This window comes from Pleurodeles waltl, chromosome 6 (genome assembly GCF_031143425.1).
Source record: "Pleurodeles waltl isolate 20211129_DDA chromosome 6, aPleWal1.hap1.20221129, whole genome shotgun sequence".
Taxonomy (NCBI): domain Eukaryota; kingdom Metazoa; phylum Chordata; class Amphibia; order Caudata; family Salamandridae; genus Pleurodeles; species Pleurodeles waltl.
In genome coordinates this window covers 1,220,246,416-1,220,270,777 of record NC_090445.1, presented here as the reverse complement: position 1 = coordinate 1,220,270,777, position 24,362 = coordinate 1,220,246,416, and positions in this window count along the sequence as shown.

The following is a 24,362-nucleotide window of genomic DNA, read 5'->3' as shown; positions in this document are numbered from 1 at the left end:
TTAACTTTAACTTTGAAGCCTGATGGCTAAAAAAATTATGCTGCCCTTAGAGATTGCTTCTTAAATGGTTCAGATTGCTTAGAGACCCTTCTGTGTGAGCCATTCCCTTTCATTGTCCCTTTGCTGAAGAAGACCAGACGATTGTCCAACTGACGAAGAGAATCGCAGCTTGCCGATCCACATTGAGGGGAGGTATAACAAAATGCTATTGTCTTGATTGTAGATTCATTAGGTGTTCTATGTACCGACTGCTATTTTTGTTACAGCCATAGTTAGATGTTTTTCAAATGTATTTTTGACTAAAACTATTTTTGCATGAAGCCCCAACATGCTATTCTAGTCTGAAGGAGAAAGGTAGAGACTAGAGATGCTAAGGTTATTATTAAAAACAATTATGTTGTTCATTTGCTGTATCTAAATGTATGCTATTCCTAATGCACGGTTGTTCTTATTATTGATTTGCTCCATGATTCTAAGATGCTTAACAGTCAATGCCTTAGCTAAACTGATATTCTTTAGAAGATTTGGACAACCAGTGCTGTTCGAGTATATTTATCAGTTGATTTTGAGATTGATTTACGTGATATTAGCACTGTTAATATAGGGTAATAAACATTCTAACATTTTCTAAACTGTGTGGTTATTCATAACCAAATAGGTCATGGTGCGTGATAATTAATGAGTCTAAAGGAGAGTTTTGTCGATGTTTATTGATTATGAGGATGCATTTGTATTGAGTTTAGGGACTTATGGTGGGATTACTCTAAGCGTAGTCAAAAGGTTAATCGACCTAATAACGCGTCCCCTTATAAATTAACATTAAAAGACCAAATAAGGACTGACGCCCTAACAAACTTGAACATCATCATTGCACACACTGCCTCTGTAGGGACATAAATATTATATTTGCACATTATCTTTATGGGACTTCAACTAGAGTTGGGTGTCAACTAATTGCTGCAGCACAATTATATGGAATTACAGCAAAATTATGCAAGATTACTTGGAATTACATGAAGAACTTAATCCGACAATTGGCACTATATTGACAGAATGAACCCAAGAATGCATTTTTCACTAAGAATAAGTAGCTAAATGCAACAGAATACAAATAGCAGCAGCCAGCAGCTACTCATGGCATGCTAAATTTGCTGTTCTTGTGCTCTTTCGGTAGGTATTTTGCACAGATTACTCTTAGTTATGCGAGTAGATGCAATCACATAATGGGACATATTTATACTCCGCTTGCGCCGAATTAGCGTCGTTTTTTTCGACGCAAATTCGGCGCAAAACTAACGCCATATTTATACTTTGGCGTTAGACGCGTCTAGCGCCAAAGTATGGGCAAATAGCGTCATTTTTTTGCGTGAACGCCTTCCTTGCGTTAATGAGATGCAAGGAAGGCGTTCCCGTCTAAAAAAATGACGGCGACGCAAATGCGTCGTATTTATACTCCCGGGCAAAAATCACGCCCGGGAGTTGGCGGGGCCGAAAACCCCGCATTTGCGCCACTTTTTAACGCCTGGGTCAGGGCAGGCGTTAAGGGACCTGTGGGCTCAAAATGAGCCCACAGCTGCCCTCCCATGCCCCCAGGGACCCCCCCTGCCACCCTTGCCCACCCCAGGAGGACACCCAAGGATCGAGGGACCCACCCCAGGGACATTCAGGTAAGTTCAGGTAAGTATAATTTTTTTTTTTTTTATATTTTTTTTTTGGCATAGGGGGGCCTGATTTGTGCCCCCCTACATGCCACAATGGCCAATGACCATGCCCAGGGGACAGAAGTCCCCTGGGCATGGCCATTGGGCAAGGGGGCATGACTCCTGTCTTTACTAAGACAGGAGTCATGTAAATGGCGTCTGGGCGTCGTTTAAAATGGCGCAAATCGGGTTAAGATGATTTTTTAGCGTCAACCTGACTTGCGCCATTTTTAAGACGCCCTAACGCCATTTTTCCCTACGCCGGCGCTGCCTGGTGTACGTGTTTTTTTTCCTCGCACACCAGGCAGCGCCGGTCTGCTTGCGCCGGCTAACGCCATTCAATAAATACGGCGCCCGCATGGCGCTTCAGAATGGCGTTAGCCGGCGCAAAAAATGTTTACGCTAAACTGCGTTAGCGCAGTTTAGCGCCAAAAAATATAAATACGGGCCATAATGTTTGGTAACTTTGCGTCACAAGCGTAAAATGAAATAATCAAATTACTGCAATTACTCTAGCATAATTAAAATTTTGCTCAGGTATAACTTGAACATCTCTATAATCGTAATGTATCTCTATGGTGAATTTTGAGCTCCACTCCAACTGTGGTGTCACCCTAAGGTAAGTTATAGGGAAAATTAATAAAGTTTATTTAACTTGACAAAAATTTATACAAATAGTATTATGTTGAAAATTAATATAAATTAATTTTATATGTTTGTTTAAATGTAGAACACAATAAAAATGCTATAACACCATTTACTTTATATCCAATTACATATTTAATGTATTTATATATAAATAAAATTATTTTTCAGAAGTTGAAATTAAATTATAAATTCATATTTAAAAATTATGCATTACATTTTGTTGTTCATATGTTTACAATTACGTTTTTAAATATATTTTAATAAACTTGATGTTATGTTAATTATACATTCAAAAAGTTTAACATATTTTATATTTATATAATGAAGAGTTGTAGTTTTCGATTGTTTTAACCTTTCTATTGAGCAGTGCAAGGTAAAACATGTTAATACACCAACAGATGAACTACATTCATTATTAAGCATTCCAGTCCTTGAATTTGTGTCAATCAAATAAATACATCATCAAGAAATACCATCTTCAACCAAATGAAATGTTGAGCTTGCCAAATTAACTATTCTACATTAAAGTGAATAAAAAGCTCCTGGATAGGGTTAACTGTGCAACATGTAAGTAACGTTGCTTTGCTGTCTCTTAAAACATCACCAAAGTGCATTGTGCTGGTGCCATCAATGTTATCCATTTAAATGAAAGATATGCTGTTACACAAACATCATATAAAGTGCAATGTGCAAATAAGATGTCTGGGGGCATATTTATACTCTGTTTGCGCCGGAATTGCGTCATTTTTTTTTACGCAAATCCGACGCAAAGCTAACTCCATATTTATACTTTGGCGTTAGACCCGTCTAGCGCCAAAGATCTTGGAGTTTGCGTCATTTTTTAGCATGGACACCTACCTTGCATTAATGATATGCAAGGTAGGCGTTCCCGTCTAAAAAATGACTCCAAGGCATGTGCTCCTTATTTAAACTCCCGTGCAAAAATGACGCACGGGAGTGGGCGGGTCAAAAAAATGACGTCCAGCCGCTTTTGCGTCATTTTTTAACGCCTGGTCAGGGCAGGCGTTAAGGGACCTGTGGGCTCGGAAGGAGCCCAGAGGTGACCTCCCATGCCCCCAGGGACACCCCCTGCCACCCTTGCCCACCCCAGGAGGACGCCCAAGGATGGAGAGACCCATCCCAGGGAACTTAAGGTAAGTTCAGGTAAGTATTATTATTATTTTTTTGTGGCATAGGGGGGCCTGATTTGTGCCCCCCTACATGCCACTATGCCCAATGACCATGCCCAGGGGACATAAGTCCCCTGGGCATGGCCATTGGGCAAGGGGGCATGACTCCTGTCTGTGCTAAGACAGGAGTCATTTCAATGGGGGTTGGGAGTCAAAAGAAATGGCGCAAAGCGGGTTGAGGCCAATATTTTGCCTCAGACCTGACTTGCCCCATTTTTTGACGCCCAAACTCCATTTTCCCCTACGCCGGCGCAGCCTGGGGTGGGTCATTTTTTTGGACGCACACCAGTCAGCTGCGCCGGCTAACGTCATTCCATAAATAAGGCGCCCGTATGGCGCTTTGGAATGGCGTTAGCCGGCGTTAAAATTTTTGACGCACAACTGCGTTGGCGCAGTTGTGCGTCAAAAAGTATAAATATGGCCCAAAGTGCCTTAGATGCATTCACATATGTGGAACAACAAAAAAATAATTTCAAATATGAGGAAACACACATTTTAATATTTTCAATCCAATTAGTAACAAAATGTATTGCACTCATAACAAACAAAACCCTTCCAAATTGCAAGAAATTCTGGTAAACTCTTATTTCACCATGTATATAAATGTTCTAATTCTAATCATCTTCATAAGCCAATGTTTCACAGTGCATAGTGATTAGACCTTTTGATTTCCAACATTTTAGTATGAACGATTGGGCAATAGACATGATAGAATATGATAGAATATTGAACAGATTTCATTAGTTTGCTTGTATTTCGTGAATATCCAAACAATGTTAGCACTGTTTTGGGTAGAACAAAACCCCAATTATTTTACTATTGTCAAATCCTGTGCCAAAATCCATAATGTGCCAGGCACATCAAAAATCCATTCCCAGAAATATTTATTTTGCATCTAAAACACTGATCTGGACTTGCTGCATAAATACTATGAAGAGTACTAGGAATATTATAAGCTAGCCATCTTGAAAGGAATGACATTTTTTAAAGTTGGCCACCCTGAGGTCTTTATACCCCATTATCAGGCATAATTTGCTATTGACCTGGTGTTATTCTACACTCTGTAATCCTACATCTCTGTCAAAATACACAGAGATCAATGATTAATTCAAATTCTGGTGTAGAAATATATAGCAGTTCCACACCCCCAGCAACTTTTTCTTGACTAACAACTGCATCGTTATCTGTCAAAAAACTAGATATCTGCACAAAGCTAAAAACAAGTGACCAATCTTCTTTCCAAAACTCTAGGACCATCTCCAGTCAAGATTTCCACCTTTGGATAGTAAAAAAAAAAAAACCCTTAGCCTTCCAACTCACCAAAGTAAATTTTGGGATAGCTAGCTCCATATATCTAAAATCCTTCAGTAGCGCAAATAAATGAAACGAAGGAATTTTCCATGACATGAAGAAGTGTTTAATATGAGCCTCCATACTATGTAGCACTTAATATCTGTTTTTTCTGAGGTTTTGTAGTTTCCAAAAATGTCGACAAATCTGTTCCTGATTCTTTCAACATCTGAATCAAAAAAAAATTGTCATAAAATGTAATTTCATGAGTAGTTGACATGGTGTTGTTTAAACATGATGCTTGATAGTAGTCCTGAAGGTGGGGTAAACCAACCCCGTTGATCCATATTTAATTGTAAAACTGAAAATTGAACTCTAGGGCGTTTATTATTGTTTATACATTACCTAAAAAGGGAGCCAACTTCATTACAATATAGGCTATTGACTTTAATTGGGAAAACAGAACAGAAATAGCAACAGCCAGCAGCTGCTCATGCTGTTAATTGTGCTGTTCTTGTACTCCAGCACAAGGTATTATGCCCAAAATATTCTTAATTATGTGAATAACAGTAATCATGTAATGTTCTCTAATGCAAAATTACCAAATTACTCCAATTACTCCAGCATAATTAACATTTCACATAGGCCTAACTTGAACATCCCTATAATCACACTGTATCTCTGTGGTAAATCTCAGATTTCCACTCTGACAGTGATGCCCCCCCATGGTAAAGTATAGGGAAAATAAAAACGTTTATTTAACTCAACAAAATAATAGAAATATTTGTATGTTAAAAATTAATATAAATTAATTTAATATATTTGTTTTAAATGTAGAACAAATACAAACATACTACAACACTATTAACTTAATTTTGAATTACATATGTAATGAATTTAAATGTATAAATTAAATAGAATTATTTTTACATTAAAATATGAATTCCCACCTGAAGTGAAAAAAAATGCTATGCATTAATAACTGTTGTTGTTTGGATGTTTAGAGTTAAGGGCCTCATTACGAGTACTGTGGTCCTAAAACAGCCATACTCGTGATGTTGGTCCAACCGCCACAATCTTGGCGGTCCAACTGCCAGATTATGATGATGGCGTTCAGACCACCAGGAGACTGCCGCCACCACCAGGATCATGGATCCTGACAGGTTGGCGGCAGTGCAAGTCGTGGTCAACGATGGCGGTGCCAATGTCGGCACCGCCTGTAGGAGGCTGGCCTGGCTTATAGTGGGTACCTTGTGGTACTTACACCTTGTGCCAGGTCCAGTTATCCCTTAATCGTAGATTAGAGGTGTTCTAGCATCTTAGGCTGATAGAGGTAGCTATAGCAGAGCAGTTTAGGCTGAACTAGGAGACATGCAGAGCCACTTATATCAATTAGTACTATATCATAAGAGAACACAATCCTCAGAGTTACCAAAAATAAAGGTACTTTATTTTAGTGACAATGGGGGTTATTCCAACCCTGGCGGTCGGTGTTAAAGCGGCGGCCAACCCTCAAACAGGCAGGCGGCCCAAAAAATGGAATTCTGACCCTGGCGGGAACCGCCAACACAGACCGACACTTTAACACTCCGACCGCCACGGCGGGACAAACAAACAGCGCGGCGGTCACCGCCAACAGACAGGCGGCAGACAATGTACCGCCCACCCTATCACAACTCACCAATCCGCCACCTTTTCCGGGGCGGGAGCCCCGCCGATAAAAACACGGCGGAAACAGACTACGAACGGGAAAACGCTCACCCTACACACTCCACGAGGAATCTGGACAGCATGGAACCAGAACTACACATCCTACCAGCAATTGTCTACCTGCTCCTCTACCAGGAGCACGAACGCCGGCGCAGAAGACAACGGTGAGTACTGCACCTACGACACAGGGGAGGGGGAGGAGAAAAGAATACGGGCACGCACATACGCGACACCCCCCACCCAACTACCTACACACCAATGCAGTGCAACAACTCAGAGTGACACCCCCCAAACCCCCCGGAAGAATGCAAAGACAAAATAATATGTTATTGGAATTCAATTATATTGTAAGGCTAAGTAAATAAGTAAGTCGAACATCCCATAACTATATACACATATGTAAATTGTCCCGTCAAAATTGGCTTTCTGTCATTGTACGTGGGCCAATGGTCCTCAACACATGGGCAAAGCCCACACATGAGACCTGAATCCATTGGAGAGAACACTGCAGGGGCATCAGATAGGAAAACTACAGGCACCTCAGGGGGAAGGGAAGGGGGGGCACCTCAGCCACATGAGTCCACGACGCCAGATCCACGAGGGGCCTCCATAGCCACTGTTCAATCCTGGGGAGTGCAAAGCCACAGTCTCTCAAGTCCAGACAGTGGGTGGCTTGCCCACTGTGCCATCCTGGGGAGTGCAAAGCCACAGTCTCACAAGTCCCTACAGTGGGTGGCTTGCCCACTGTGCCATCCTGGGGAGTGCAAAGCCACAGTCTCACAAGTCCCTACAGTGGGTGGCTTGCCCACTGTGCCATCCTGGGGAGTGCAAAGCAACAGTCTCACGAGTCCCTACAGTGGGTGGCTTGCCCACTGTGCCATCCTGGAGAGTGCAAAGCCACAGTCTCTCAAGTGGATGACAGACTCCAGCGGTACTGGAGGAGTCTTGGTGCCCAGAGTGTATCGTGCAGCCCTGTCCGATACTGATCCGGGCCTGCCCCTTCTGCCAGTGTGTCAGCAGTGCTTGAGTTGAAGGGCCCAGCGGAGCGGTGCTTGAAAGGAAGGGCCCAGCGGAGCGGTGCTTGAGTTGAAGGGCCCAGCGGAGCGGTGCAGAGACGGCGGTGCCCAGCGGAGCGGTGCTTGAGTTGAAGGGCCCAGCGGAGCGGTGCTTGAGAGGAAGGGCCCAGCGGAGCAGTGCTTGAGTTGAAGGGCCCAGCGGAGCGGTGCCTGTCTTGAAGGGCCCTGTTCAGCGGTTCTTGAGACGGCGGGGCCCTGTTCAGCGGTGTTTGTCTTGAAGGGCCCGGTTCAGCGGTGCTTGTCTTGAAGGGCCCTGTTCAGCGGTGCCTGTCTTGAAGGGCCCTGTTCAGCGGTTCTTGAGACGGCGGGGCCCTGTTCAGCGGTGCTTGTCTTGAAGGGCCCTGTTCAGCTGTGCTTGTCTTGAAGGGCCCTGTTCAGCGGTTCTTGAGACGGTGGTGCCCTGTTCAGCGGTGCCTGTCTTGAAGGGCCCTGTTCAGCGGTTCTTGAGACGGTGGTGCCCTGTTCAGCGGTGCCTGTCTTGAAGGGCCCTGTTCAGCGGTTCTCGAGACGGCGGTGCCCTGTTCAGCGGTGCCTGTCTTGAAGGGCCCTGTTCAGCGGTTCTTCACATGTGTCTCCAGGGCACCAGATCCGGCCAATATATGGTGTTCACTCGCCATTCGACTTCTCGCTTGCGGGGCCCTCCTGTGCTGGTGTCCCGTGCCCGTGGGTGTACTCCTTCACCCCCGGAATGGGGCTGGTGGGGCCCTCCTGGGCAGCTCGCCTGCTGCCGGACTTGTCGGCCGTGCTGCCCTTGCCATCCTTGCCTGATCTTCGGTGGCCCTTGCCTCCCTTTGGAGATGTGCCAGGTGGCACCCCACTTCCTGACGGTGCCAGGGTGGTGCCTGGGGAGGCTGCCGTCTCTGTCCTCTCGCGCCGGCCCTTGCCTTTTTGGGATTTTTTCCCAGGGGGTGGGCTGGCTGTCCCTTTGCTGCTGGCCGATGTAGCTGCCCTCGAAGGTGGTGGACTCCAATATCCCTGGACTATGGTCCTTGTAGGTCCAGGGGTTGTGGTGGCTGAGGTGCTGATTGGACTTTTACGAGATGGAGGGGGTGGGTCAGGTGCTGGAAAGAGGTTAATTTTGGAGAGGAAAAACTTTTTAGGAGCAATGGGAAGGGTAGGTGCAGTGGGTATGGGAGTGGAGGAAGAGGATGTGGTTGTAGGAGAATCAAGTGTGCTGTCTTTGGGTGCAGGTGCTTGTGACGGAGGCTGTCGTGAGGTGGATGGCTGTTGGGTGGGTGGCTGCCTGCATTTGTGTGGTTTGGAAGAGGGGTGACAGACACACTGGGAGAGGACACAGGGGACCTGTAAATGGCAGTGGGGGTGGTGACTGCACGTGTGCGGAGTGTTCTGGTGGGTGTGCTGGTGATGGACGTAGTGGCTGATGAAGTGGTGCATGCAAGTGTGAGTGGAGACGTCACAGGGAGGGAGGAGGGAGACGAGGAGGAGGGGGACACAGAGGAGGCAGTGGCTGTTGGCATGTCTGCATGTGGATGTTGCTTGTGTGAATGCTTGTGGGATGTGTGGTGCTTATGTTTGGATGAGCTGACCTTGGGTGTTGAGGTGTGTGCAGGCTGGTCTGTAGGTGTGTCTGGGATAGGCAGAGGAACAGGGGAGTGGGATTGGGTGGAGGGAGTTGGAGGAGGGAGGCAGGAGACAGGGACAATGGCTGCTGTCAGTGCTGAGGCCAGAGCGTTGAACGATCGCTGATGGGCAGCCTGACCCGAATGAATGCCCTCCAGGTACGCATTGCTCCGATGCACCTCCCTTTCCACCCCCTGGATGGCATTCAAAAGGGTAGACTGCCCAACAATGAGCGTCCGGAGGAGGTCAATGACCTCCTCACTGAGGGCAGCAGGGGCAACTGGGGCAGGGCCTGAGGTGCCTGGGGCGAAGGAGATGTCCGCCTTGGTGTGCGAGCGGGCACAGGGCGAACGCTAAGGGGCTGCTTGGAGGGCGGAGCTGGTGCGCTGAGCTCCCTTCCGAGGACGTGTCGGTGTCGCTGATGTCTCCACGTGTCCCCGTTGTGGAGCCCCACTCGCCCTCCGTCTCACTGGTGAAATCAGAGTCCGTTGCATGGCCCTCCGGGGCCATGTGAGATGCAGCTCCCTCGTGCTCCAATGCCACTTCTCCTCCGCCAGATGATGCTAATGCACAAATGAACAGGAAGAGCAGACATAAAAAGGGGGGGGGAGAAATAAAGACATGTTGAGTGCATGCATTGGCAACACAGTTGGCGGAGAGGACAGACACAGAAGCCCCCTGCACTATGCCGCGCACTTGGGGTACACTACTCAATCAGTGAGACTTGGCCTACAAGCCAATGGACGACATCTGCACACATAGGTGACACAAGGCCATGGATAGCTGTACTTGGCACCCTACAGAGGTGGAGGGCGGGGGCACAGGGCCATGCCTTACGGAGGGGACTAGCCTACAGAAATCGCCCTGGCCTAGGGATACCCACATCCCTCCTCCCCCACCCAGACACCTCCACTGCGCGCTAAGATAGCAGAATGTGCTTGTACTCACCCCCTTGTGTCTGCTGTGATGTCCTCACGTGCCCATCCAAATCTGGGTAGGCCACCGCCAGGATCTGAGACATCAGGGGGGTCAATTGACGAGTGCCACCCCTCCTACGTTGGGAGGCCATCCCCAGCAGAGCCTCCGCGGTCTTTCTGCTCCCGCGGCGGATGTCCCCCCACCACTTGCGTCAGTGGGTGCCCCGTCTGTTGTGGACCCCCAGGGTCCGGACGTCCTTGGCGATGGCATGCCAAATGTCGACTTTCTGATGGGCGCTGACCTATGTGACACGTACAGGGAGAGAAAATAAAATATCATCATTTTCTGCATGCTCGATGTGAGTGTCCCCCCATCCCCACCCTTGCCATGTGGCACATGCTCTCATCTGTCGTTTGATGCATGCCTCATACGCTCCCCTCCGCACCATCGTTCATTCACCCCACTCAACCCAGGCATTGCCCACAAAGCATGGTCCCAGTGTACTAACCTGTTGGTCTGGAGGACCGTAGAGTAGCGCATACTGGGGGAGGACCCCATCCACGAGTTTCTCCAATTCTTCAGAAGTGAAGGCAGGGGCCCTTTCCCCAGTCGCAGCAGCCATTGTCTCTTCCAGACCGAGGTCACAGCAGCACTTGCAGTATAGGTCCTCTCCTGTGGATGATCAGGTCTCGAGTGATTAAGCTGATAGAAAATGGCGGTCACGTCCGCGGTGGTGCGTACCGCGGCAGTGCGTACCAAGACCGCCGGCGCACTTCGTCATTGGCTCCTGAAACCCATAGGGTTCTATGTTAACCAATGCGGCTTTGCACCGCGGTCTTCGACCGCCTACCGCCACGGTGTGCCACACCAGCGCATTGACCTCACATCCCATTGTCACACTTCACAGGTCAGACAGCCGGCATTTCAAGGGCCAACATGGCTTAATTTCTACTGCGTCACACAGGCCTAGGCCTTGCATTGCCACTCATACAAGCCATTCAATGCATAGCGAATCGTGTACTGTGCAAGCTGTGGGAACGTACCTGTGGTTTGCTTGACTCTGTGCTCCATGTTGTCCTTCCTAGGCACCGTCCGCTGGGACTTGCGAGGAGATGGAGGAATGTTCCCGTGTACAGACCGCTGGTGGACCTGTCGACAATGGAAGAAAGACATGTCATACTGACATACAGACTTGACCGAGCCACTATACAGGAACTGTGTGCCCAGCTGGAGCCAGACCTGATGTCACCCATTCGCCAACCCACAGGGATTCCCCCTCTGGTGCAGGTTCTGTCAGTACTCCATTTTTTGGCAAGTGGATCATTCCAAACAACAGTGGCCATTTCATCAGGGATGTCTCAGCCTATGCTTTCTAAGGTTTTGTCCAGAGTGTTGTCTGCCCTGATGAAATACATGCGGAGCTACATTGTTTTCCCTGAGGTGGGCGATTTGGCTACAGTGAAGGGTGATTTCTATGCCCTTGGACATATTCCCAACATTATTGGTGCCATTGATGGGACCCATGTGGCTTTGGTTCCCCCCAGTGAAAGTGAACAGGTGTACAGGAACAGAAAAAGTTATCATTTCATGAATGTCCAGGTGGTCTGTTTGGCTGACCAGTACATCTCCCATGTAAATGCCAAGTTCCCTGGGTCAATGCATGACGCGTACATCATGCGAAATAGCAGCATCCCTTATGTGATGGAACAGCTACAGAGACACCGTGTGTAGCTAATTGGTGACTCTGGTTACCCCAACCTGTTGTGGCTACTGACCCCAATGAGGAATCCCCGGACCAGGGCAGAGGAACAGTACAATGAGGCCCATGGGCGGACTAGGAGGGTGATCTAGCGGACCTTCGGCCTCCTGAAGGCCAGGTTTAGGTGCATGCATATGACAGGTGGATCCCTAATGTGCTCACCGAAGAAGGTGTGCCAGATCATCGTGGCCTGCTGTATGCTTCACAACCTGGCTTTGCGACGCCAGGTGCCTTTCCTGCAGGAGGATGGTCCAGAGGGTGGTGTTGTGGCAGCTGTGGAGCCTGTGGAGAGTGAAGAGGAGGAAGACGACGGGGACGACACAGACAACAGGGACACAGTGATACAACAGTATTTTCAATAACACACAGGTACGAATCCAAACCGCCATTTTACATGTACTTACAGTCTCCTGCCTCTCTACTGTCTGAGTTTCCCCCCAGTTTATGTTAACTGAGTTGTGACTTTCCCTTCCGTTTTCAGAGATGTGGGCCCCACTGCGTGACCTCTGCTTTGTTTGCCCATGGACTACAGCTGTGTGACAGTGGTATGTTGTCATCACAATATAACTGAACATTTTGGCACCGTTATGTCTAATACATTTGTTCAAAATACAATCAGACTCCAGATAATTTTAGTGCAATAAGTGATTTTATTTAAGTGTTAAATTTAGGGACATGCTTGAAAATCGGTGATGGGTGATGGTGGAGTAATGTCCATGGCAGAGTCCAGATTTTCAGTCTCACAGGTGCATTGTCCATATGCCTGTGGAAGGATGGAGCAGGGGCAGTTTAAGGTTGGACAGGGTGACAATGTGGGACAGTGGGATGACATCAGGGGGTATCCTTTGCTGGCGGGGGTCTTGCCATCCTACTCTGTCTTCTTCCGAGATCTCAGGCCCCGCTTGCGGGGTGGTTCTTCTTCTGCAGGAGGTGGGGTTCTGGTGGCCTGTTGTTGTGTGGGGGCCTCCTGTCCACTAGCGCCGGTGGAGGTGGTAGCCTGTTCTTGGCCCATGCTAGTGACAGGGGCCCTTTGTGGTGCCACATGGTCCCGCAATGTGGTGACAATCTGGTTAAGAGCCACGACGATGGTCCCCATTGCGTAACTAATGGTTCGGAGTTCTTCCCTGAACCCCATGTACTGTTCCTCCTGCAGTACCTGGATCTCCTGGAACCTGGCCAGTACCGTAGCCATCGTCTCCTGGGAGTTGTGGTATGCTCCCATGATGGAGGAGAGGGCCTCGTGGAGAGTGGGTTCCCTGGGCCTGTCCCCCCCCTGTCGCACAGCAGCCCTCCCAGTTCCCCTGTTTCCCTGGGCCTCTGTCCCCTGGACCGTGTGCCCACTACCACTGCCCCCAGGTCCCTGCTGTTGTTGGGGTGGTGGGTCAACCTGGGTGCCCTTTAGTGGTGGACACACCGCTGATTTACGTGTCCTGGAGACAGAGGCATGGGCCCGCTGGGTGGGAGCTGTGCTGGTGTTCCCAGAGGGGGGTAGGTCTGCTGTGACCTGTGGCTGTGTGAGGGGAACCGACTGTCCCGAGGTCCCCGATGGGCCGGGCTGGTCATCTGGGTCCAGGGAGACAGAGCTGCTGTCATCACTGGGGGCCTCTTCTGGGGGTGGGATGGACATTTCTGGACCCTCCTGGGCGGTGTGGTGGCGTTCGGGTCCTGCAGGGGTATAAGAGTATGGTTATTGCTTCTGTGTGTGCCATAGTGTGCAATGGGTGGGTGGCTGTGTACCCCAGTGCTGGCATTCCCTTGTGGGGGCTGTTGTGACAGTGGCTTGTGGGGGAGATGGGTATGTGCAGTGGGCATGCTTTGGTGATGGGTGTCCATGCTTTGTGGACGCATGCAGGGCTAGGTGTTGGGATGGGTGGGTTGTGATGGTGAGCCATTTGCAAGGAGTTGGTGTGATGGGGGTGGGGGTGGGGGTGAAGGTGGGGGTATGATTTGGCATGCAGGTGGGGTGGGGGAATGAAGTAGTGAAGATTTGACTTACCAGAGTCCATTCCTCCAGCTACTCCTGCGAGGCCCTCAGGATGCAGGATGTGCAAGACTTGCTCCTCCCATGCTGTAAATTCTGGGGGAGTAGGTGGAGGTCCGCCGCCAGTCTTCTGCACCGCGATGTTGTGCCTTGATACCATGGAACGCACCTTCCCCCGTAGGTAGTTCCACCGCTTCCTGATATCGTCCCGATTTCGTGGATGCTGTCCCACAGCGTTGACCCTGTCCACTATTCTTTGCCATAGCTCCATCTTCCTGGCAATGGTGGTGTGCTGCACCTGTGTCCCGAAGAGCTGGGGCTCTACCCGAACTATTTCCTCCACCATGACCCTGAGTTCTGCGTCAGAAAACCTGGGGTGTCTTTGGGGTGCCATGGGGTGGTGTGGATGAGGTGTGGGGTGGTGTATGTGTTATAGAGTGTGGTGGTGTGTGGTGTTTTGTGCGTGGATATTGTGTGGGTGAGGTTGGGATTTGCCTCTGTGTGATAGTGTACTCTATTCTGAGCTGTCTCTCTCTGGCCTTCAGTCGCAATTGTGGTCGTAAGGGTTTGTGGGTGATGTGGGTGTGTGTTTTATATTGTAATGGGTGTGTGGGAGTGGTGTGTGTATGTGTATCAGGTGTGTGTATTTTGAATTGTCCAATGTGGCTGTGTTTTGTAAAGGTGTGTGTATTTTGAGAGCGGTGGTGTGTACCGCCAATGGAATACCGCGGTTGAAAGACCGCTGCGGGGATTTGTGGGTCGGAATGGCATGGGCGTATTTCTGTTGGCGTGACGGTGGAGGTTTGGTCATCGCCAGTTTTTCGCTGGCCGTTGGTGTGGCGGACCTTTGTTGTTGTCGGTTTTTTGGCGGTTTGCCAGTTGCGGGTCAGAATGACCGTGGCGGTTTACCGCGACCGCGGCGGTGTTATGGCGGTCTTCTGACCGGCGGTAAGCGCCATTTACCGCCGAGGTCAGAATGACCCCCAATATGCCAAAAGTATCTCAGAGGATATACCCCCTTAGGAGGAAAGTAATATACACAAAATATATACACTCAAACCAAAATCAGGTAGGTAACAGTTAGAAAAGTAGTGCAAACAATGTAGAACACAATAGAATGCAGTAGAGAGAAATAGGCCTAGGGGCAACACAAACCATCAAACCATATACTCCAAAAGTGGAATGCGAACCACGAATGGACCCCAGGCCTAGTGTAGTGTGTAGAGGGTCGCTGGGTGTGTAAGAAAACACTAAGGGTGTCCAAGATACCCCACCCCCAGACCCTGAAAAGTAGGAGTAAAGTTACCCTACTACCCCAGAAAGACAGTAAAGTCGAGATAGGGGATTCTGCAAGGACAACAACTGACTGCAAAACACTGAAGGCGGATTCCTGGACCTGAGGGCCTGCAAAGGAAGGGGACCAAGTCCAAGAGTCACGCAAGTGTCCGGGGGGGGGGGGGCAGGAGCCCACTAAACCCCAGATGAAGGTGCAAAAGGGCTGCCTCCGGGTGGAAGAAGCCAAAGATTCTGCAACAACAGAAGGTGCCAGGAACTTCTCCTTTAGTCAGAAGATGTCCCATGGCGAGCTGGAGGATGCAGAGTTGTTTCCACACAGAAAGACTGCAAACAAGCCTTGCTAGCTGCAAGAGTCGCGGTTGAGGATTTTGAGTGCTGCTAGGGCCCAGGAAGGACCAGTAGGTCGCCCCTTGGAGGAGGAGACAAAGGGGGCACTGAGCAACACAGAGAGCCCATGCAGAAGCACGCAGCATGCGCAGAAGCACCTAAACAGGCACTTAGAAGATCTGAGGACGACGGTCGACTCAGAGCAACAAAAGAGGGTCCCACGACGTCAGAATCCAACTCAGCGAGTTGGGCAATGCAGGACGGAGTGCTGGGGACCTGGGTTAGGCTGTGCACAAAGGAAGTCTTGCAAAAGTGCACAGAAGCCCGAGCAGTACACAGGATTACTGTCTGGCGTTAGGAGGCAAGGACTTACCTCCACCACATTTGGACAGAAGGGCCACTGGACTGTCGAAGACACTTGGACTCAGCTCCTGTGTTCCAGGGGCCACGCTCGTCAGGATGAGAGGGGACCCAGAGGACCAGTGATGCAGAAGTTTGGTGCCAGCGTTAGCAGGGGGAAGATTCTGTCGACCCACAGGAGATTTCTTCTTGGCTTCCAATGCAGGGTGAAGGCAGACAGTCTCCAGAGCATCCACCACCAGGAAATAGTTGAGAAAGCCGGCAGGATGAGGCGCTACAATGTTGCTGGTAGTCTTCTTGCTACTTTGTTGCGGTTTTGCAGGCATCCTGGAGCAGTCAGCGGTCGATCCTTGGCAGAAGTCAAAGAGGGAAGTGCAGAGGAACTCTGGTGAGCTCTTGCATTCGTTATCTGGTGAGATGCCCACAGGAGAGACCTTAAATAGCCCACAGAGGAGGATTAGCTACAGAGAAAGGTAAGCACCTACCAGGAGGGGTCTCTGATGTCACCTGCTGGCACTGGCCACTCAGAACTGTCCATTGTGCCCTCACACCTCTGCATCCAAGATGGCAGAGGTCTGGGACACACTGGAGGAGCTCTGGGCACCTCTCCTGGGAGGTGCTGGTCAGGGGAGTGGTGACTCCCCTTTCCTTTGTCCAGTTTTGCTCCAGAGCAGGGCTGGGGAGATCCCTGAACTGGTGTAGACTGGCTTCTGCAAGGAGGACACCATCTGTGCCCTTCAAAGCATTTCCAGAGGCCAGGAGAGGCTACTCCTCCCAGGCCCTTCGCACCTATTTCCAAAGGGAGAGGGTGTAACACCCTCTCTTGTAATGTGTCTTCAGACCACCAGACTCGTAATTGGGCCCATTATCTCCGAAAATTAACATCATTACCTTCACACACTATCTGTGTGGAGATTTGACTATTATCTTTAACACTATTTCAATGGATATGTGAACATAATTGTCTTCACACACACTATCTCCATGGGGACTGAGAAAATCACAAAAACCACACACCATCTTGGTGGGGACTTGAATATTACTACAATCGCACACAATTTCTATGTGGACTTGTTCACTACTATAATCACACACTATCTTTGTGGGGACTTGAACATCACTGTAATTGCATACTATCGTTGAGGGACTTGAACATGATTTCCTTCACACACCATCTCTATGGAGACCTGAACATTCCGATAATCATACGCAATATTTTGACATGAACATCATAATCTTCAGACACTATTTGTGTGTGGATTTACATTGTCTTACATGGTATTTCAGTGAAGATGTGAAAATGATTGTCTCCACACACTATCTCTATCAGGTCTTCAAAATCACAATAACCACACAGTATCTCTCCGTGGACCTGAATGTCCCTTTAATCACTCACTTTCTATGTGGCGATGTGAACATCACTCTAATCACGCTGCATCTCTGTGGGGACGTGAACATCACTATAATCACACACTATCTTTTTGGGGACTTGAACATCACTATATTTGCATGCTATCATTGTAGAGACTTGAACCTTGAACCTGATTACCTTCACACACCATCTCTGTGGAAATCTGAGCATTCCTATAATCAAACATTACCTTCACACACTATCTGTGTGTGGACTTGAACATTGTCTTTACTCACTATTTCAGAAAGGGATGTGAACATTATTCTCTTCACACACAATCCCTATCGGGACTTAAGAATCACAATAACACCACACTATCTCTAGGATGACCTGGACATCACTAAAATCACACACCATCTCTGTGGGGACTTCCATATCATTATAATCACACACTATTTTTGTGGGGACTTGAATAGCACTATAATCACACACTATCTCTGTGGGGACTTGAACATCACTATAATCACTCACTATCTCTGTGGGGACTTAAACATCATTAAAATCGCACACTATTTCTGTGAGGACTTGAACGCCACTAACCATGAACATCATTATCTTCACACTCTATGGGGGTCATTCTGACCCTGGCGGTCGGTGATAAAGCGGCGGCCAACCCGCCAACAGGCTGGCGGTCCAAAAAATTGAATTCTGACCCTGGCGGGAACCGCCAACAGAGCCCGCCACTTTAACACTCCGACCGCCACGGCGGGTCACACAAACAGCGCGGCGGTCACCGCCAACAGGCAGGCGGCAGACAATGTACCGCCCACCCTATCACAACTCACCAATCCGCCACCTTTTCCGGGGCGGGAGCCCCGCCGATAAAAACACGGCAGAAACAGACTACGAACGGGAAAACGCTCACCTCTATACACTCCACGAGGACGGAGGACAGCATGGAGCCCGAATTGAACATCCTACCTGCTCTCGTCTACCTGCTCATCTACCACGAGTACGAACTCCGGCGCAGACGACAACGGTGAGTACCGCACCTACGACACAGGGGAGGGGGGGAGGAGGAAGGGTTACGGGCACACACATACGCATTACACCCACCCCCCAACTATCTACACACCAATGCAGAGCACCAAGTCAAAGTGACCCCACCCAAAACCCCCGGAATAACGAAAAGATATGATTAAAGTGAGAAACAACATTTATGTAAAAAATAGGTTCATTGAAGACATGGTAAAATAGGAAAATGATGCAAAAAATTCCAAAAGTAAACATTGCGTAACCGAGAAATAGAGGCAGAAAGTCCCGCACAGTCACAGAAATTGCAAATGTCCGTGGGCCAAAGTGTATCAACACATGGGCAAAGCCCACACAGGAGACCTGAGTCCGTTGGAGAGAACACTGCAGGGGCATCAGATGACAAAACTACAGGCACCTCAGGGGGAAGGGAAGGGGGGGCACCACAGCCACATGAGTCCACGACGCCAGATCCAAGAAGGGGCCACCATGCCCACTGTTCAATCCTGGGGAGTGCAAAGCCACAGTCTCACAAGTCTCTACAGTGGGTGGCTTGCCCACTGTCATATCCTGGGGAGTGCAAAGCCACAGTCTCACAAGTCTCTACAGTGGGTGGCTTGCCCACTGTCATATCGTGGGGAGTGCAAAGCCACAGTCTCTCAAGTCTCTACAGTGGGTGGGTTGCCCACTGTCATATCCTGGGGAGTGCAAAGCCACAGTCTCTCAAGTCTCTACAGTGAGTGGCCTTCCCACTATCATATCCAGGGGAGTGCAAAGTCACAGTCCATCAAGTGGATAACAGTCTCCACAGGCAATGGAGGAGGCAGGGTGGCCCGAGTGCAGCGTGAACATTAGCACGACACAGAACCGGCACTGTCATTGGGCCAGCGGTGCTTGAGACGGCGGGGCCCAGCGGAGCGGTGCTTGAGACGGCGGGGCCCAGCGGAGCGGTGCTTGACAGGAAGGGCCCAGCGGAGCGGTGCTTGACAGGAAGGGCCCAGCGGAGCGGTGCTTGAAACGGCGGGGCCCAGCGGAGCGGTGCTTGAGACGGCGGGGCCCAGCGGAGCGGTGCTTGACAAGAAGGGCCCAGCGGAGCGGTGCTTGAGACGGCGGGGCCCAGCGGAGCGGTGCTTGAGACGGCGGGGCCCAGCGGAGCGGTGCTTGAGACGGGGGGCCCAGCGGAGCGGTGCTTGACAGGAAGGTCCCAGTGGAGCGGTGCTTGAGACGGTGGGGCCCAGCGGAGCGGTGCTTGAGACGGCGGGGCCCAGCGGAGCGGTGCTTGAGACGGCGGGGCCCAGCGGAGCGGTGCTTGACAGGAAGGGCCCAGCGGAGCGGTGCTTGAGACGGCGGGGCCCAGCGGAGCGGTGCTTGAGACGGCGGGGCCCAGCGGAGCGGTGCTTGAGACGGCGGGGCCCAGCGGAGCGGTGCTTGACAGGAAGGGCCCAGCGGAGCGGTGCTTGAAACGGCGGGGCCCAGCGGAGCGGTGCTTGAGACAGCGGGGCCCAGCGGAGCGGTGCTTGCGACGGCGGGGCCCAGCGGAGCGGTGCTTGACAGGAAGGGCCCAGCGGAACGGTGCTTGACAGGAAGGGCCCAGCGGAGCGGTGCTTGAAACGGCGGGGCCCAGCGGAGCGGTGCTTGAGACGGCGGGGCCCAGCGGAGCGGTGCTTGACAGGAAGGGTCCAGCGGAGCGGGGCCTGTCTTGGCGGGGCCCTCTTCAGCGGTGCCTTTCTGGACGGCGGGGCCCTCTTCAGCGGTGCCTTTCTGGACGGCGGGGCCCTCTTCAGCGGTGCCCTTCTGGACGGCGGGGCCCTCTTCAGCAGTGCCCTTCTGGACGGCGGGGCCCTCTTCAGCGGTGCCTTTCTGCACGGCGGGGCCCTCTTCAGCGGTGCTTGTCCTGTAATTCCAGGGAGTCAGACCTGGGCAGGACTCCCTGCTCAGTCGCCCTCCGACCGTGCAGTTGCTGGACCCTTCGGTGACGGTGTCCTGGGCCCTTGGGTGTCCTCCCTCACACCCGGGATGGGGCTTGTGGGGCCCTCCTGGTCCGCGCTCCTGCTGCCTGACTTCTCCGCCCTGCTGCCCTTGCCCTCCTTCGCTGTGGCTCTCTGGGCCTTGCCTCCCCTGGATGTTGTGGCAGGTGAAGTGGCCGAACTTTGGTCCTTGGGGGCAGCCGTGGCACTCCTCTCGCGGCGGCCCCTCACTTTCCGGGTCCTCTTTCCAGGGGGGGGGCTGGCTGTCCCCTTGCTGCTGACCGATGTCTCACTGCTGGCAAAGGGGGGACTTCAAAATCCATGGACTACGCTGACACGTGAACCCGGGCTGGTGGTGGCTGAGGTGCTCTTGGGACTCTTAGCAGATGGAGGGGGTGGGTCAGGTGAGGGAAAGAGGTCAAGATTGGAGAGGTAAAACTTTTTAGGACCAAGGTAAACGGTAGGTGCAGTGGTTCTGGGAGTGGAGGAAGAGGAGGTGGTTGTAGGAGAGTCAGGTGTGCTGTCCTTGGGTGAAGGTGCATGGGCTGCAGGCTGTCGTGAGGTGGTTGGCTGTTGGGTGGGTGGCTGCCTGCGTTTGTGTGTCTTGGAAGAGGGGGTGACAGACACAGTGGGAGAGGACACAGGGGACGTGTAAATGGCAGTGGTGGTGGAGACTGCACGTGTGCGGACTGTACTGGAGGGTGTGCTGGTGATGGAAGTATTGGCTGTTGGTGGTGTGCATGCAGGTGTGAGTGTAGACGTCACAGGGAGGGAGGAGGGAGACGAGGAGGTGGGGGACACAGAGGTGGTAGTGGCTGTAGGCATGTCTGCATCTGGGTGTTGCTTGGGTGAATGTTTGTGTGATCTGTGGTGCTTATGTCTGGATGAGCTGCCCTTGGGTGTTGAGTTGTGTGCAGGCTGGTCTGATGGTGTGGATGGGCTAGGCAGAGGAACAGGAGACAGAGACAGGGTGGAGGCAGTTAGAAGAGGGAGGCTGGAAACAGGGACAATGGCTGCCGTCAGTGCTGAGGCAAGAGAATTGAACGATCGTTGATGGGCAGACTGACCCGAATGAATGCCCTCCAGGTATGCATTGCTACGATGCACCTCCCTCTCTACCCCCTGGATGGCATTCAAAAGGGTAGTCTGCCCAACAATGATGGTCCTCAGGAGGTCAATGACCTCCTCACTGAGGGCAGCAGGGGCAACAGGGGCAGGGGCTGAGGTGCCTGGGGCGAAGGAGATGCCCGCCTTCTTGGGCGAGCGGGCACGGAGCGTAGGCTGAGGGGCTGCTGGGAGGGCGGAGCTGGTGCGCTGGGTGGCGGCTGTACCTGTAGAGGCGGGGGGCCCGGATGTTGCCGCCACCGCTAGGGAGCTCCCATCCGAGGACGTGTCGGTGTCGCTGGTTTCACCACGGGTCCCCGTTGTGAAGCTCCCCTCGCCCTCCGTATCACTGGTGGCCTCGATGTCTGTGCCATGGCCCACCGGGGCCTTGTGAGTCGCAGCTCCCTCGTGCTCCGGTGCCATTTCTCCTCCGCCTGATGATGCTGATGCACACATGCACAAGAAGATAAAGTAAAAGGGTGGGGGGAGACATAAAAAAAGGTTGAGTACATGCATTGTCAACACCGTTGGCGGAGAGGACAGACACAGGAGCCTCATGCACTAAGCCGCGCAATCGGGGTACACTACTGAGTACTTGTGACTGGGCCAACAGGTCTAGGGACAACAAACGCGCACATGGGTGATGCAGGACCATGGATAGCTGTACCTGTCACCGTACAGAGGTGGGGGGCGGGGGCACAGGGACATGGCTAAAGGAGAGGAATACAATACAGAAAGCGCCCTGGCCTAATGTCACCCACAGCCCTCCTCCCCCACCCAGGCACCTCCACTGCGCGTAAAGATAGCTGAAAGTGCTGGTACTCACCCCCTTGTGTCTGCTGTGATGTCGTCACGCGCCCATCCAAATCGGGGTAGGCCACTGCCAGGATCCGGGACATCAGGGGGGTCAGGGTACGACTGGCACCCCTCCTAGGTTGGGAGGCCATCCCCAGCAGTGACTCGGCGGTCTTCCTGGTCCCGCGGTGGATGTCCTCCCACCTCTTGCGGCAGTTGGTGCCCCGTCTGTTGTGGACCCCCAGGGTCCGGACTTCCTTGGCGATGGCACGCCAAATGTCGATCTTCTGATGGGCGCTGACCTATTTGACATGTACAGGGTGGAAATTGGAATATCATCAATTTTCCGCATGATAGATGCGATTGGCCCCCCCTCCCCAACCTTGACATGTGGCACATGCTCTCATCTGTCGTGCCTTGCACTCGTCATTGTCCCCCCACCCCACCATCTTACATCCACCATACACAACCCAGGCATAGCCCATTCAACGTGCACACAGTGTACTTACCTGTTGGTCTGGAGGACCGTAGAGTAGCGCATACTGGGGCAGGACCCCATCCACAAGTTTCTCCAACTCTTCTGTAGTGAAGGCAGGGGCCCTTTCCCCAGTCGGAGCAGCCATTGTATCTCCCAGACCGAGGTCACAGCAGCACTTGCAGTATAGGTCCTCTCCTGTGGATGATCAGGTCTCGAGTGATTAACCAGATAGAAAATGGTGGTCACGCCCGCTGCGGCGCGTACCGCCGCGGTGCGTTCCGCGACTGCCGGCGCAGCTAGTCATTGGCTCGTGAAACCCATAGGGTTCGATGTTAACCAATGCGGCTTTGCGCCGCGGTCTTCGACCGCCTACCACCACGGTGTGTCACGCCAGCGCATTGACCTCACATCCCACTGTCACACTTCTTAGGTCAGGCAGCCGCCATTACAAGGGACCACAGGGCCTAATTGCTACTGCGTCACACAGGCCTAGGCCTTGCATTGCCACTCATACAAGCCATTCAATGCATTGAGAATCGTGTACTGTGCAAGCTGTAGTTACGTACCTGTGGGTTGCTTGACTCTGTGCTCCATGTTGTCCTTCCTAGGCACCGTCCGCTGGGACTTGCGAGGAGAAGGATGAATCCTCCCGTGTACCGACCGCTGGTGGACCTGTCGACAATGGAGGAACGTCATATAATACTTCGCTACCGACTTGACCGAGCCACTATACATGAACTGTGTGCCCAGCTGGAGCCAGCACTGATGTCCCCCATCTGCCAACCCACAGGAATTCCCCCTCTGGTGCAGGTTCTGTCAGTCCTTCATTTTTTGGCAAGTGGGTCTTTTCAGACAACAGTGGCCATGTCATCAGGGATGTCTCAGCCTATGTTTTCTAAGATTTTGTCCAGAGTGTTGTCTGCCCTGACGAAATACATGCGGAGCTACATTATTTTCCCTGAGGAGGGTGATTTGGCCACTGTGAAGGCTGACTTCTATGCCCTTGGACATATCCCCAACATCATTGGTGCCATTGATGGGACACATGTGGCCTTAGTACCCCCAAAAGACGATGAGCAGGTGTACAGAAACAGGAAAAGTTACCATTCGATGAACGTCCAGGTGGTCTGTTTGGCTGACCAGTACATCTCCCATGTAAATGCTAAGTTCCCTGGGTCAGTGCATGACGCGTATGTCATGCGAAATAGCAGCATCCCTTATGTTATGGAACAGCTACAGAGACACCGTGTGTGGCTAATAGGTGACTCTGGTTACCCCAACCTGCCTTGGCTACTGACCCCAGTGAGGAATCCCCGGACCAGGGCAGAGGAACGCTACAATGAGGCCCATGGGCGATCTAGGAGGATCATAGAAAGGACCTTCGGCCTCCTGAAGGCCAGGTTTAGGTGCCTGCATATGACAGGGGGATCCCTAACGTACTCACCCAAGAAGGTGTGCCAGATCATCGTGGCCTGCTGTATGCTTCATAACTTGGCATTGCGACGACAGGTGCCTTTTCTGCAGGAGGATGGTCCAGATGGTGGTGTTGTAGCAGCTGTGGAGCCTGTGGAGAGTGAAGAGGAGGAAGACGACGGGGACGACACGGACAACAGGGACACGGTCATACAACAGTGCTTTCAGTAGCACCCAGGTAAGAATCCCCCACGGCATTTTACATTTACTTCTGGCCTCCTGCATCTCTACTTTCTGTGTTTCCCCCCAGTTCCTTTCAACTGAATTGTGACTTTCCCTTGGCTTTTCAGAGCTGTATGACCCACTGCGTGACTTCTGGTTTGTTC